At 32.2% G+C, this 17,914-nt stretch overlaps 1 protein-coding gene across 3 annotated transcripts in view; it reads left to right on the plus strand.

Annotated features, from left to right (window-relative positions):
• LOC110993001 (calcium/calmodulin-dependent 3',5'-cyclic nucleotide phosphodiesterase 1) overlaps positions 1 to 17,914 on the plus strand; it is a 175,992-nt gene that overhangs the window by 121,340 nt on the left and 36,738 nt on the right. The window lies entirely within an intron of this gene.

Raw genomic sequence — 17,914 nt, forward strand, 5'->3', positions numbered from 1 at the left:
GAAGAAAACTAGAAACCGGCATGCCTTAGACCCCATTTGTGTCTGACCCATCGGGAGGCTGTTACAATATTAGATAAAAAAACAAACAGTTGCAAATACTTTTTTCTTATAATAGTACTATTGAAAGATTGAAATATTTTGATACTTGCTATCCTAAAGGGTTAGGATAAAATCCAATGTTTTTTTAGGTAAATATTTGGGAATGTCCTAGTACTGACGGTAATAAATCAAAGGTTGGGCTACATTATGCATAAACACGTTTTGTATTAAATTAGCGCACAGTGTAATCAAGCCCTAACACTCTTGATACTTAATATGAACTATCATGCAGGGGCGGATCAACTTAAGGGCTTTTAAAATATCTAAAATTAAAAAAAACTAATCATAAGGGTTGCCAACCCTGAAAAAGAAATATCAAGCCATGTCCGATGTGCGCCTATAAAACGGAACGGGATTTTCCCCGTCATGTCGCTTGTTTTCCGTCAGTACATTTTTCGGTATATATATATATATTTTTTAATTGTATCGTTTAGTAAAACGCTTGCAATTGATCTTTACACAAATTGCTATACCATCTTAAATATTTTTTTTACTTTGCCAATCACTAGCTGCACAAGCTAGCGGAGCGTAGTTGTGTTATATAAATAATAAAGAATCATTTGTGTATTTTTGTGCTGCAAACTCCTTTATTTATTATCATTATCTGATAAACGATTTAGTCAATGGTTCTTAAACGCACAGCCCGGGATCGAACCTCGACCTCAGGTATAAGAGTAGCATGCTCTGCGCTCATGCGCCAACACTGCTCTTTTTAAATTTAATGTTAGAAAATTTTAACGAAAAATTTTCGTCTATCCGTCAAATTGTGTTTGAACTGTAATTAAAAGAGGCAGAGTAAATTTATTAAACCGTCCAATCAAACTGATTAATGTTTTATGTGTTGTATGCCTTCTAGTGTAAATATCCCGGTATTATTAAATTTTCTAATGTGATGAATCTTTATTCGGAAACTTAGGCGACCTTTTCACGCATACAAACTGCACACACGAACTTAATTTTCCTTAATATGATTTTTTAACTTGCCTACATAAATGAAAACTGGTTTTTTAGTATTCCTATTAATTTCTTCAACTTTCCAAAACATTCGTAAGAGTTCTGGAATTAAATAAATACTCGAATTTATCGAGCGCTCTTCGTGTTTTTCGCTTTTTTTTTATATATGTCACCGGAAATGTATGAAATCTAGGAATTGTATATTAATCCTAGGAAATTTATATAATTCCGAAGATATTTAGGAAAATGTTTAAATATATTTTCGAAAACTATTTAATATATGAATGTCCTAGGACTTGTATGTAATTCCTATATCGTATAAGGAAATGTATAAAAATAACCTAACCTAGCATAACAGGTAACGCGGCACTAGCAGACAAAACAATATCCCCCCTCTCTCCCTCCGCTATCATTATCATACCCATTGATATCTCAAATATTTAAATTTCCGATTTAGATAATGTATAGATTTCCTTGGAATTAATTGTAATTTATTTTACACATATTCGTGCGATTTTAGGAATTACATACAATTCCGATGAAATGTATATATAATGTCGGATTACATACATTTCCGGTAACATATTTATATAGATTGAAAGTTTCATAAACACACTGAAATAAATCGTATTCAAAATTCAGACGTGTTCATATTTTTCAAGTAGACTGCTAATGCTTCTAAATCCGCTTACAACTTTTTGCAAAGCGAACGCGTGTTAGGAATAATAAATATGTTTTTGTATGCGTCGGTATTTTTTTGTTATTGCTGTCGGAAAGTTAAGGTATCTTCATATAGAATCGAGGCCGTCTAAAGTTATTTTTCAAAGTTCAGTGTTTTAGTCTTCTTCTTCAATCCTATTGATATCAATTACGGCAAAAAAACATTCAGCGTTGGCGGAGTACCTACTGCGGTATAATAGACTCCCAAAAAATGTAAAAAGTGCAGGCAGCCTAGCAATATTTAAATTAAGATTAAAAGACCATCTATTGAGTGATCCCAATCTACGGAAATGAAAGTTTATCCAAGTTCTACCAAGTTTCTTTTTTTTCAAATTCTAACGTTAGCATATAAGTGTTCTCATGTAAGTGACTAATGTCTATTATGAGAATAAATGTCTTTGAACCTAAGATTTTCCTCGCTCTCTGACTTACAAAAAATCATTGGCGTGGTACTTTGTTAGTCCTAGGCCTCAGATTTATGTAATTGTTTCATGATTAGTCAATCTATTAGGCAATTAGATGATCCTCCTATGATACACATGCGACTTTTCGGATCTAGGAAAGCCGGTTTCCTCTCGATGCTTCACAGTTCAAGCGAATAATAAATGCGCAGACAAAAAGAAAGTCGGTTGGAGCACAACCAGCCGAGGTGCCTCACGCTTAAGTCGCTACTCACATCTCTCTAACTTTACATAGTTTATTAGTAAATCTCTGCGCCAAGATCATATAACATTACGATAGTAACTAAATGATTAATAAATAATTTAAAACTAACCTAATTAACTAAACACAATAGTTATCATAAGAAATAATCAACTAAGTAATGTCTTATTTTAATCTTAACTTAAGAGTTTAGACATCTTCCATATAAAGAGAGTAAGCTATATAAGGTAGTGTTTCGTTATATGTAATAAATTTCTCTATATATAATAAAATTACATTAAGTAGTTGATTTATTTCTAACCTACAGACAAAGACGCCGCGTTAGAATAACGCCTGTAACCGTGATGACGAGCTTTTCTACGTGTTATCATCATACGTTAAAGAAAATGTTGTGAGGAAAAGTACGTAATAAATTACATATCAGGACAAATATCTCAGGCCAAAACTTAAGTCTAGCACCACTGGTTTTTAACTATATACTATCATTCTTATTAATCGTTTAAAATACGCACCTGTCTCTTTTCATTACAGAGTAAAAATTTGACAAAAATAGAAGTATACTATGAGACTGCAATAGTCTAATTGCCGGCTCTGTGCGACCCAAAGCGTGCGTGTCTTGCCTCCGAAAAGAGAAAACTTCCATCGCAATTAAAATCTTTTTATAAATAAGTGAAATAATAGTATTGCAAGATCACTTACAAGTTAAAAAATCACAAATAAAAAATATTTATAAATAACTTAAAATAAAATAAAAACAAATACATTTTAATTTAAAATCTATTCATGTTCTTTGGTACATGGCCATGTATATTATACAAAAAACAAAAAAAAATCCTTTATTAAGTTCCTGGTATTAAATATACATTTTAGTACATCCCTTTTAAGTTCTATAACCTGTGTAAGAGATGCACACTCTTTCCTATATGCTGTTACTTAACAAAGGTCTAATCTAAACAAAACAAAGAACTTACATACTAAGTAGTACTTATACCTTAATATAACTTAATAAACAATCCAATACATAATATATTTCAAAAAACCCAAAATCTAAACAAAAGTTTACACTAAATCGTAAAGAGTAGAAGTAAACTACAGTATATAGCATTATACATTGAATTATTGTACTGTCTTTCTGGTGCCTGCTTAAAGTTAAAATAAATAAAACGTTTAAGAAAATTATTTTAGTTTCCTAGAGCAAATGTCCCACGTCGTCACGTCTGCCCACAGGAACAATACGTGACCGGAAACCAAAGTGTTGTCTCTTAGCACACAATATCCTGTAAATGAGAAAACATTATTTTTATTGCTCACTGGAAATTTGTTTCCTTGGTTATGAAGTCATCTATCTATAATACACGTCAACGAAACTATGACAATCAAGATACCAACTGCAAGTATTTCTTCGGTAACAGTTGAAAATTTAGTAATCAAATAGCGCCCAATTCTAAAACAAAAACTCACGAGCGAACTATTTTACCCTCCGATGCCAATTTTACGTATAAAATTAAACTTGACAAATAAGTCTGAATAAGAATTATAGGCCTTTCCAGAACAGTGCGGCAAGAAATGTTTAAAAGGCTGGCAACGCACTCACTAACCCTATTGCATTGAGAGTGTCCATTGGTATCACTTAACATCTGCTCAAGAAGGCTTACTGTACCTGACACACGCCGTCGACTTTGTAAGGTATGCCGGAAAACATCGTGTGGGACGATCTCCTTCACCATACGAGCGAGTGTTGAATGCGTATGCATCGGTAATAAGTAATGAGAACTTACCTCAGGGAAGATAGTCGCATTCTGAAGCCACTATCAATATGTATAAGCGAAGGAAATATTCCTTGCCGTAATACGCTTTAGTAATTAACTTTCATTTAAAGCAGCACAAAGTTATTTAAAAGGCTTAAATCAAGTAGTTTGACAGCGTCTTTTGCTGACCACAAGTAGTACTGGCGTGTAATTAATGTAAAAAATGTCGCGTTTAATTGACTGATAATCGCAAGTACTGACTGTGGTCAAGGTGAATGTGTCGTTTCTTTGAAAGCTTTTAACGCTATATATTTACCACTTAGAAGAATCAAATTATAAATATACTCATTGTATACTCGTATGAAGCTTTATATTCCTGAAAGAATTTTATAAGTCGGTCTAGTAGATTTTATCGAAAACGAAAATAGCAACAAAATTTATATCATATCCCTTAGAGTTATTATATAGACTTGAAATGACTTGGTTAACAAGTTCAAAACGAAGCAATTAGTCTATAAATAGGTTAACACATTCAATCTCTGCGAAATCACTTTGATTACGTTTAGTTTTAACATGGTTATATAAGTTTAAATTTAATGGGTCGTCGAACGTAATTTGTGTTTTAACGATATTTTACGTATTTTCTCTTTACATTATTATATACTTTTTTAATAAACATTTAATAAGCTGTTCAGTCATTCAATTACAGGTTTTAGTATTAGTTTGTATTGTAAAGAGTGTTGGCAGTGTTTGTGAAATAATATATCAGTCGAAATATTTTTGAAGGCAAACTTCTTTAGGCGCATGAGGGTAAAATTTTTACGGAACGTCACCAAGTTGTGCAGCGTTTTTGTCGAAAAAAAGGGAGAGAGCGATTGAGACCTATTGAGAGAGAGTGAGAAAGGGAGATTCAGAAAAAACACGCTATCGGTTGATGTAGTCGTTTATTAGTTACGTAGTAGAACTTTAGAGTAAGACGTAAGAAGAACTGGCAAGAAACTTTCCGCCAATTTCCACGAAGTTTTGACTCATACAAATTATTTGAACTTGAACAAATCTTACCCAAGGATAAGGATCATTTAAGTATGCATCCACTTTATATAAAGCTTAATTGATTCATTTCTAGGTTCAAATCGTCACAGAGTTAAACCTAATAAACAGTTATCTGTGCAACGGGAGCATGTAGCAGGTTTTATATGGGGTATATAAACATTATACCTGCTATCGGACTGTTGCACGATCTCCCATTCGTTCCACATGACTGAGCGTTCGATATTTATTTATGTATTTCAGTGATGCATAAAACTCAATATTCTATGTTGATGCCAGGATTTAGAGTAAGTTAAAAGGATTTAGTACAAGTTTTGTATTTTAAACCTTTCCATATGATATATGAGAACATGTTTAAATACAACAATACATACAAATACTCAATATAATAATTATTATAGTACTTGAATATCGGCTATTTATTAATCATTTAGTACATTTTATAAGTAAAACATATGAGTATGAAGTAAAAGTCTACAAATAAAACGTTTGAATTCTTTAAAAGCCTCAGTTGACGTGTATAATCGCGTAGATATGTATTAACACTGTAATAACAAACACTCCCCTTCTTATCACTGGACATCGAACACGAAGGGCGCGACAGGATAATCACAAAGAAAAGGTGTTTTTGATTTAATAGTATAAAATAAATAAATCTGTTTAACTTTCAATTTTCGTTAGAAGCCAGAACCGACCGATACAATTCTTTAAAATTAAATACGCCCCATCGATATTATCGAATTTATTTATATGTTTTATACATTATTTTTTACTTTCGAACTAGGTGCAAGACTCTTTAGTTCCTTTCCAAGATCATGGCTAGCTAAGCTTAGATACAAAGTTTGCTATATTTATTTTGATAAACCCAATAAATCTTTGGTATACCTGTATGATCTTATCACGATAGGAAACGACAAATCAAAACCCCGCGTGGTTAAGAAGGCGTCGACCTTTACTTCCTACTTCATTCACACCAGTGAGCTTCCGTCCTGTCGATTCAGGCCATTGACCACCCCGCGACGGGCCAAGCCAAAACACAGCAAGCTAAGCTGTAAATGCTGTGTCCAAGATTCAATAGCAGTAAATACTGAATTGGCTTCAAATAACTTTTATTTTTGTTTTGTAATTAATAAACGTCAAATGGTAGCCCTGGAGAACATAAACAACTGTGTTATTACATACGATACAAGAAACATATGTCCCCAGCCATTACATTATTGTAACGATGATTCGTATCAACAATTAGCTATAACGTGTAAGCGAAAACGATTTTCTAATTAATTGTACTTAGCTTGATGACAATGGCTTGACGCCGACGTTCCATATTCTTGATTAAAATTGCTTTTTGTGTGCGAGCGTACGTCAACACACTGAACGCCATGCGAGTGTTAAATTGCCAATAAAAATAAATGGATGTGAACGAATTAGTACTAGTGTTGTATTTAAATTCTAAAATAATTACAGTGAATTAATTTTGGATATAAACTGTCTGTTGAAATTAGATGAAATGATAAATTTTGTGTCAAATGTATTTGTGTCTAGACTTTTTTTTAACAGACTAAAGACATCAGCCCTCATACTATAGCTATGGAATACAAATTTACATTATGAAAATTGAGGTTTTTTTCCTATCTAAAAAAAGACTTTAGTAATAGAAAATTCAGTATTAATAATATTAATTTATGCTTCTCACCGTTCAAACCGACCTTCCTTTAAATTTCAAAAATATTTCAAGATACAATTAGCCAAACCGGTCCATCACTATGTGGAACCAGCTGCCCACTGAAGTGAACCAATTCGATGTAAGATCCTTCAGTAAAAGAGCGTACCAATTCTTAAAAGGCCGACAACAGATTGGATAATCCTGCTGTCCATTTGCCTCTTATTACATAAAAAAGCTATTATCGATTTTTAGCGAATAAAACGAACACCAATTACTTTCTACTTCATTCACATGATATATATATATATTTATATAGATTAGGTGCTAAAACAATTTGGCTTTAAAACAAGTTTATAAACCTTTAACAGCGTAATTTTATGATTTCCGTCTAAAAGCTTATCATAAAGCTTAAAACTCGACGATAAAGGAAAGTTGAAAGTAAAATTGTGAAATCATCCCTTCATTAATTTTTATATCACTAACGTAATGTTTAATTACATAAAAATTTATAAACAAGCAATATAAGGGATTTTTCCATTTAGAAATCTCCAATAAATTTATATTGATAGGGTGCTATTAATAAGAAAACGTGAGGCGATCCATCTCAGCCATACCACAGGCACTCTATTGGAAAATCATAATAAACCCTGTCATTTAAAGAAATGAGATATTGGCGCAACAGGTGTTCTAGCGTATTGGAAATTGAATACATATTTTATGTCACTTGCAACGTACCTGTAAATGTAGATAAAGAAAAGTTTCTGTTTGTCTACTGTTGTGATATGTCGTCTATTGAAAATTGTTTTAAGTACATAAATGTATACAAAAATAGTGAAAAGTATACGAGAATAGAACATACGCACAATGTAATACTCGGAACAAACGCAGGCTGCAATTTCCCCGTACTAGACTATCTAAAGTTAGTAATTCTTTTTTGGGAAAAGGGATAGTCTTCTTTAATAAAATCCCAGAGGCTCTTTTATCTGTACCTTTTATTAAATTTAAGAAATGTATTAAATGAAAAGCTGTGTAAAAAGGCTTACTATAAATTTAGCGATTACCTAGTTGATAAAAGGGCCTGGGACTAGTACTGGGCAGGTTACTTCTAATTAATTTGCTATATGTATTTGTTTAAAAATAAGTTGAGTATTTGCTTTATTAAAAGAGTACCGAGAGTTTTTACGCCGGCCTACACCCTTTTACACCCTTTGTCTTTTTTTCCGATGAGTAGGGATGCCTACAGGTTCAAATATAATGACGTGGAATAAGTGATACCTTTTTGATCTTATATTCCAAAATAAACGTTTTTTATATACAGATTTCGGTTCAGTATTTATAAAGTAAAAAATATTATTTCAAAATCTAAAGACTTCGATCTTTTACGTATGTTTATTAAGTTTAAGATATTTATATCCGTACTAAGTAATAGTAAATCGCTATTGTGTGGACGCGCAAGCCATCACGGCAATTCCTTTGATGTACCACAACGGTGATTACGTATCGCTGATGATGGCTAATCACAGACATTTATGCCTTCTGCGCTATCGTGATTACCTTTAGTCACCCGTCAAGGCCATTATGAAGAGGAGCCATGATGGCAACAACGAAATGAAACAAATATTAACGTCTGCAAGACAGTATCAAACTCGGGCGTATATAAAATAGTACCTCTATTAGAAAGTCTGCCGCCCACCACTACAATGTGCCACCAGCTGCCCTTGAAGTATTTATGAACCAACCCGGGTACTTCATGAAAAAAGTTTACAAATTCTTGAAAGGCCGACAGCACTTTCAAGCCATCTGGCGTTACCTCGTTGATGAATTCAAAAAGTCAAAAGTCAAAAATAATTTATTCATATAGGTAACATAATGTACACTTATGAACGTCAAAAAAAGAAAATAAATATAAAATGATTCTAATTTTACATTTACTGCCAGTTCTGAAATCAAGGGCGTAGAATGGAAGACAAGAACTGGCAATAAACTCTCCGCCACTCTTTTTAATCGCCAAGTTTTTTTTTACATAATGTTTGTAAGGAGCTGCAACCATTACACCATGTTCCATATGACATCTTAAGTAATAAAGAATAATAATATAAATTAAAAAAAACACAGTTTGTCCAATATACACATACCAACGAGTTTTATTCTAAAAAGATGCTTTCTTTAGATGAATAAGAATTTATTACTCATATAACAACAAACGTCAACAATTCTGACTAAAATGATCGGATTACAAATTGATCTTTTTAAATATGGCTGCTGTAAAATGCCTCGTATTTCTTTATCAAAAATCGTCTTCATATAGAAATTCTTAAGCGTTATTAACTAAACCATAAATGATTCCCTTAGGAGATCTCAAAGGCCGCTATTACAGACCATTTTCGCTGAGATAAAATGCCCAATTGACCTCGCCTTGTGATTCGACGAAAATTTATTACGATACATTATGATGTGCCATGTTCTACAAGGGTCAGATTTTTCATTTACAACACTCCGTAGACGTTTTCCGTGATTTGTTTGGTATATTTCTTTTAGAAATACGATTTTTACGACTACTTACGACCTTACTACGACGGGGAAATAAATACATATAATCCAACATTTTCTACAGCTTTGATACTTTTTTGACATTCAACACCATTTGTCTTCAGTCACCGTGACCACGCACGCTGTAAAGCAAGCGAAACGTCGAATAAATTTAAAATTATGTTTAAATAATTATAAGTGAAAAAATGTGTAATCGTTCCGAACAAACTAAAACATATAAACGATTGTATTCTAGTACGGAACAGAGGTTTTAAAACCGAAGACGGAACGATTATATCCTCTGTTCGATAATGACCAATCAACGGGAGCTCTCGGTCAATACGCAATCAAACGCGACAAACGAACGCAGTTTTCTGTCTGGTGTATTTTGTTTTACATCAACTCCCAGGAGTACTCAGAAGTTTGAAACTTTTAAGAAAATTTTATATCCTCTCATAAAAACAATGTTTTTATTCACCGACAAAACAAATCTTTTATCCTTAGTACAATAGCGACTTTCGAATTTCTGAAACAATTCAATAAGCTTTTCATAAAAAGCTCGGGTTAACTTTTTGAACATTCCAGAACCTTCATCATTCAATTAAGGTACTTTACAATAATTAAACTTTTTTGTTGAGTATTGGGCTTTTCCTAATTCATTAATAACGTCAGAGTCGGTGTAAATTGAAACTGGTCAACGAAAATATAATGTCGGAAAAATTGCAATATATAAAGAAGACTCCGATTTTTTTAAGTAGTAGTTTTTTTTTTAAGTAGTAGATATTAATAAATTCTTAGTATTATTTGTTGATTTTTTTAAATTTTATTCTTTTGTTTTTCTTTTAAATGTAACTTTGTCTTTTAATGCTTGTTTTCTGTTTTTTATTTAATCTGTGTAATCTGTTTTGGCTTTGTGTATTGTATTTGTATTTTGTATAATAATATGTATTAAGTAGCTGTTAGATTACTTATAATTAAATAAATAAATAAATAATAATAAATAACTCCCACTATATATTGCAATATATTGTGGGAGTTCTTTTGGAATTCTATCGTATTAGTAGTTACTGTTAAGATAGAAAAATGTAATGAAATAAATAAATAAATATCTCCTCTATGAAGTGTGCCTGGTAGGAAACGGTTTTCCATGTTATTCTGGAATGCAGGACAATGGCAAAAACTATCCTGCCCTGAGGTCACTCCAAGAAACTTCTTAGGTTCTTCATCTTCATCTTCACGCAAACTGGACATTTCTTATCCACAGCCAATATGCGTAATAATAATGTATGATAACCTGCCACTGGGGCCATCATAACTATAAGTGGCTAGACTGGTTAAATATCCTCCCTTTAGGACGTAGTAAGAGCAGCACCGTTCTTTCTACCCAAATATTAAATTTATACTTCTTCATAGACGAATGACGATAAAAAATTATTATTATTATTTTTTTTATAGAACAGGGGGCAAACGGGCAGGAGGCTCACCTGATGTTAAGTGATACCGCCGCCCATGGACAATCTCAATGTCAGAGGGCTCGCGAGTGCGTTTATTATGAGCTATTTCTAAAATCTAAAATATTATTTCATTTTAAAAATAGATTTTAACACTCCCTTTACAAATACGAATTAAAATTGACGTAAAATGGAACTGTAAAAAATACCTTCAATTTATAGCATTCGTACATAAAGCTTTTTATAGAGTTATCGAAGGCTGGGTCGTATTGTACGACCACTGAACAACAGATGGGCCAAGATATAAGCGACTAAAAGGAATATTAAAATAAATTTTATTTTATCCAACATACATTGGACTTGTATAATCCAATCTACCTAAGGATTGGCTACAAAATATAACGACAAAATAAGGTAATTTCAATATTAGTAGTGCTGTAACAAACTTGGAACGAAAAAAATCAAATTATTTAAATATGGCCAATATAATTTTTAATTCGAAAATTTGAAAGCCATAACTACAACGTAAGAATATTTAAAAATTACTTTAGTTACCTATTCCAAAATGAAGTTTCATATGGAGAAGAATGGGCAAGAAACTTTTAAAAATATTTTATTTACATTGGTTTTATATGTGAAGACCATGACTTAGAAAAATAACTAATGTACAAAAATAAAAAAGGCGCCTGGTAATATAAAATAAAATGCAGGACGTGACTATATTATTATTATGATGATTTACACATGGCAAATACACTTTATGATTTATAAAGTGCAATTGGTCTGAACAATTTCCTGAACAAGCTACGCCAGCTATAAGATAATCAGTGTTTTAGCCACTATAAAAATTTAATGTCTCATTTTTTCTTTTACTGACATAAGCTTTCTAACTCTCGGCACAGTGATACATTGGTACCTAAGAAAAAAAATTCAAGATATATTGTTACAAGCACTTATAGGCAAAAAGAAACGCATCACAAAAAAATGCATCGATTTATAAAAACATATGCACTATAAAAACTAATGGATAATTGTTTCTAAGTGTGAGGGAAGCAACTAATATCCATCTGCGTATTATTCAGAATGCTCAATCTGGATATCGGTGAGTTTTGACCAAAACACAATCTCTTGAAGGGATGAATGGAATACCTAGAGTGTTTAGAGGGTACACGAATTTTAAATTTAGCTAAGGAAGGCAATCAATCAACCTGATTCATAAATATCTTAAACGCAAACGAAATATAAATTAACTTTCTACGATACTCCAATGACAACTCTTTATTTGCGACGCCACCAGAGAATAGTAGCTATATCACATTTATATTTTTCATAAACGATCGAGTCGCATGTGTATTCCAGTGCCATGCTGCTGTTCTATAATTTGTTTCTTTTTCAGAATCCTTTAGTCCCATTGAAGTGTTAATCAATTTTGGTGGGGAATCTTAAAAAACGCTTCAACATTACACTTGCACCCTTTCTAACGGGTTATACTAGCGTTTTTACTGTAGCGTAGCAATCACGTTGTAGCCACGTTAACTTGAATATACTCCCTGTAGATACACCTCACGTTATTTTATTCCTTTGTTACTGATACTTGATCTCTTGAGAATTTATGATACACAACGGTGGAGTTACACCAATATATTTTAAAGATTGATGCAGCATATACCGTCACGTACATACAGTCAGTTTCACATAACACTATATTTATTACTTAGTTAAATTTATCTAATATCTTTTATTGACTTTTGCTTTTCGTAAATGTTTGAATCTTTTTGTAATATATTCCATCTTTGGCTATATCTTTAATATTATTGTTTTTTGTTACATAACAATTATGTTTACGTATTACAAATAAATATAGTATAACTGAAAAAGTATAACCGTAGTATATTTCGCATTGCACTTCTGGCTGTTTGAATGTACATAACAAGCATTACTTAACATCAGGTCAGCGTCTTGCCGCTGTGTTACTAAAATGTAAAATAATTAAACTAAAATGTGTATAATTGTCGAAGACCTGTCACAAAATATATTAATTTTATACGAAAAGTACACGATCTATAAACTGAAATTAGCCCTAACATTATTTTATATTTAAAAATGTATCATAAATCATAAACTTTAATTAATTCATAGCAAATTAAACATACAAAGAACATTTCAAAATAAATTAATAATTTCTCGTTACAATCTCGCTAATAATTGCTGACAAATATCAAGAATCAATCATTATATTGTTATGCTTGTCAAGTAACGGTTCGTTGGATTCTCTCGTTAGTGCTATTTGCTCACGACTCGATAATAACTGGCTTTAGGTGCAAAAGTAGGCTTTAATGCGATGAGTTGTGTAGAATCATTGAAATGTTTTTGCAAATAAAATTTATGCAATGAAAGCCATAATACATTGGTACTAGCGGATCCGACAGACGTTGTCCTGTCTATACGTCTTTAATTTGAAAATTTCAAACTTTTTTTAATAAGCTAAAACATTCTGGACCATTTTGATGAAAATTATTATTCAAATGTTATGACAATATCTAACGATCCAGCACATGGTCTACAATAGCACAATGATAACAAAACTTTTTTTTAATTTGATCGCAGCGCTAACTGTCGGGACAGACTAAAATTAAAATTCGAATATTATTTAAAATTTGACAGTGCGATGGTAGCGCCGACTGTCGGAACCAATGTAAAACATTCCAAAATCAACAACTACTAATTAATTAAAAAAAACATTGTCCAGCGGACAAAATTGTGAATCTAAACCATTCTCGAATCTCCACGAACACACACAAAAAATTTCATCAAAATTGGTCCAGTCGTTTAGGAGGAGTTCAGTCACATACACACGCACACAAGAAATATATATATTAAGATGAAACTGAAAAGCATTTTTAGTATTATTCAGTTCAAGTATCATTCGAGTTCTTGGCGATTATAAAGAATTAAACGTTTGGATATATTCGGTAATGGCCTGATTAATTTAAAAGAAAGCATTATTAAGTGCCTATATTGTTCCTAATCTGTTGTTTAACTATAAGCAAACATTACTAATATATTTATTTTTTTGTAATAAATGTTACCCAAATTGTCATATTTTAGACAAGATTGTACCCTATACTAGATATAGTATGCATATAAAACTTTAATAAATAAATACGTAAAAATAAATAATTATATGAGGACATACTATGTTATTATGTAGACGAACGGACGGACTATTCAACATTTTTTTTGAGAGAGCTAAAACAGAGTACACAGAAGAGACATATAATAATTAAAATTTAGACTATTTTATTGTTACGATCAAAATAAAACTATCCAAAATAATAACTTAATATGCCACATTTTAAACCTACGACTTTGATATTTTACGTAATTTAAAAATGATGACAATTCATTCGGTTGAAAATTCATAGCGTTTTCATTTAACGAGGATCACATGTGACTCACATATTCATAAAATTTGCTCCGATTTACAACAGCGACACGTACGTACCAAATCACTTGACCTTTTTATCTAGTAACGAAATACAATAAATTCAATAGGTATTACTGAAATCATTTTTGACTTGACAACGTCTTAAAATTCGATGGAGCCGGCTGTACGCACGAAAAAACATGACGCATGCGGCGTTACCTTGCTCTGAGGCGTTCCATTTAAAGCTTGAAGTGCAAGCGAGAGCGCGGAACGAGCGACAAAGAAGCACAATCACCTATCGTCAGTAAACCGACTTTACAGACAACCGATTTTTAGTTTATTTTGCGATGAGCGGGTTGTAAATTAGACGATGTATGTGTGTATGTATTTGTCTATAGTGATAAAGGTATACATAGTGAGGTACAAGTACACTTGTAAGACACGTTCAGCTCCGTACTTCGTAGGAGACGAATTTACTACCACGCCTAATAAATGGACTACCTGCTCAGTTATTAAATAGCTTCGTATTTAACGACGAACTACTCGAATCGTCAAAAACAAGTTGCGGCCTGTTCCATTGGCGATGCGAAGAGTTGTGGGTCCCTCTTCATCTTACCTTCGAAAGTGTTCAAAGGAGTTGTTCGGACTAATACCTGCAGCTGAGTATTAATATCAGACGTCAAGGCAGAACACATAATACCATCTGTATCAGAGTTTACAGATTACTCCAATGCGGCAACTAATTTTATTTATATCACAACACATACATTAACAAATTTTTTTTAATTAAAAAATAGACTAATTATTTCTTACAGTATAGACATGAAGCAGATCTTTTCTCACGAAATCTACTTCAATAGGATTGTGGTAACAAACCCAGTAGTAATAGTAGTTAGATTTTAAACAATATTATTAATTTTACAGTGGCGAGTCCCCCGGGCGGCGCGGGCGCACCCCGTGAGGAGTCCCCTCGCCCGCAGCCGCCCCCCGCCCCACGCAATGGAACCGCTCCCAGTAAGCACTTTACGGTGGCTATTGCACATCGATCACGAGAAATACTCCAAAATGTGGTCCTCAAAATCGGTGTTAGTAGTTTCAGTAGTTTTGACGGTATTGAGGCATCTACTTATGGTTTTTTAATTAGAATTCTATATATAAAAATCATTTTTGGAACCACACATAAGTCTCACATGACATCCTGCCTTTGCTGGTAAACGTGTTTTCGACTAATTCCTTTCCAATGAAGTGATATAGAAATTTTATTTTCCAATCAAAATAGGCAGAATAAGACAAGTCAAGTGGTTCATGTAAATCTCAGTCGTACTTTGAGATTTATATGAACCACTAGAAATAAAATTATAGATACTGTAACAATTAAATAATAAAGTTATAGAAAATATCATACTAACTTATCCAAGTATTTTAAATGTAAAATAACAAAGCGGTAGATGCCTCAATGCTTCTAGGGTTGTCATTTATATAATATTTCAAAACCATTAAAAGTATATAGCAACAATCATATAAAAAAAACAATATTCCATGTTTTGGAAAGGATCAAGTGTATATAATTTGTGCCCTGTGGCAATGTCACTCTAGTGTTGGCATTTCATCTAGCATTTGACGTTGACATGACAGTTGACCGCGGGGCTGTAATTTTGCTCATTACTTTATGACCGTAGGACAGTTTGAATAGTTATACATTAATAACTTATTCAATAGTTAATATACACGTCAAAGTCTTTATCAATTTCAAAATAGTATTCAATTCAGTATAAGTTTTGAATGATAAATTACTAAAAATTGTGTATATCAATTTAGACAAATGTGACAACCCTATGCATGTTTAAACTTTCGATTAATTAAATTAATATAGTTTTGTTTAGTAATTGCACTTTTTGTTTGCTCTAGCCACTGTATTTCGTGCACGTTTCGATTTATTTAAAGTTAACTGAATTGAAGTTTGCTTTTCAAATTTGTTATGAATTATTCTATATTTTTGGACTAAATTTGAAATGTTTATTAATGTAGTGCCTGAAATGATACAATTAAAATGGAATTTTTTGACAAAGTTGACTGTTATGGCATGAGTAGAATTCCTTGGCTTTTTGAAAATACAAGTTAACTTCTAATATGTGATGATAAATTTAATAGTGTTTATTTAGTGGTTGTCTGGAAGAAATCACTCGAAAGCGATAAGGCCGCCAATTGCTTTTCATTAAATTATGTTTATTTTTTTTCCTTTTATGTAATGCAACAAAGTGTTAATAAATAAATAAATATAAAGTTAAAATATCTATTTCATATCTTAAATTATCTTTCAGTTAAGCTAAAATGCTAGGCTGTTCATTTAAGGGCTATTTTAACTAGTTGGCTGCGACATACATTAATTATGAACAAAATTTTAAACCTAGACTAATTAATGATATAAATGTCCTTAACATTAATATTATTTTTTTAAAACGGGTTCATCTGATGCTCAGTGATACCTCCGTTCATAGACACTCACATTGCCTAATCCGTTGCGGCATTTCAAACTTTTTTTGATGGTAATCAACAAAACAATTTCACAGCATCATAGTTTATAGATTTAATACCTGCAGCTGAGTTTCATCATCGGACGTCAAGGCAGAATACGAAATACCATCCATATTACCTTGACGTCCGTCGTTCCACAACTGAGCGTTAATTCATAAGGCAGTTTTTGCGGCGCACTAAAAAAGCCGGCATCGCACTTGCGAGCCTTCTAGCAATGTGAGTGTCCTTGTGATTTGAATTAAGATCCTATGCTATAAAAATGTATTTTTTTTATTGGACCAAAGAAAAATAATTCTAATTACAGCTTAGTGACAATGGAAGATGTTAATTATTTAAAATCTAAAGGCGTTTTCCTTAGTTAATTAATTTTTCTCCGAAGTCGGGCTTAAGATTTTACTTAATTGCGAGATAAATTTTGTTGACAGTGTTTTTTAAGAATTAAATTTTTCTAAGATAAAATTCTTTACCAACTCTTAATTAACTAAATTCTATTTACCTGAAAAAAATTGGATTTAAGTAAGTCGTAAACTGAATTACGATAAATATGAAGGTATTGTTTGTAGAAAAAAGCCAAAAATCAAATCGGGTATAGAGTCGAAATTAAAAGGTAAAAGAAATTTAAAAAAAAAATGTCGATAGTGTCGGAGACAGCATACAGTAGGCGTAACGTCCTGGATGACCGGGATCTGTGCAACAGACTGGTTCTAGCCCTTGGTATCGCAAATATCCTAGGCCTTCGCCGTCGCACCTATCCCATAGGTACTAGGAAACCCATTTCTCGGAGTACCAACCCAAGTTGCACACTACACCCCTCAACAATGACCATAATATAAGTTAAGGTCATATTTGAAAGGAAGTTTAACTGGACGTTTTTGTGGGTAAGATAAATGATTTTCGACCCTTCGGGTTTCCGTTGACCAGGGAACGTAATTTGAAGTTACAAAAAGGACAATAGATTGATTTGAGTTTTAGTTTTAGTTGGAATTGTTTTTTATTGAATTGTTTTTATTTATTGTTTGTCTTGAATTATTGAATTTAGTTGTTTATATTTGCGTTTTATTGAATCATTAGATTA

This window comes from Pieris rapae, chromosome 12, assembly GCF_905147795.1.
Source record: "Pieris rapae chromosome 12, ilPieRapa1.1, whole genome shotgun sequence".
Taxonomy (NCBI): domain Eukaryota; kingdom Metazoa; phylum Arthropoda; class Insecta; order Lepidoptera; family Pieridae; genus Pieris; species Pieris rapae.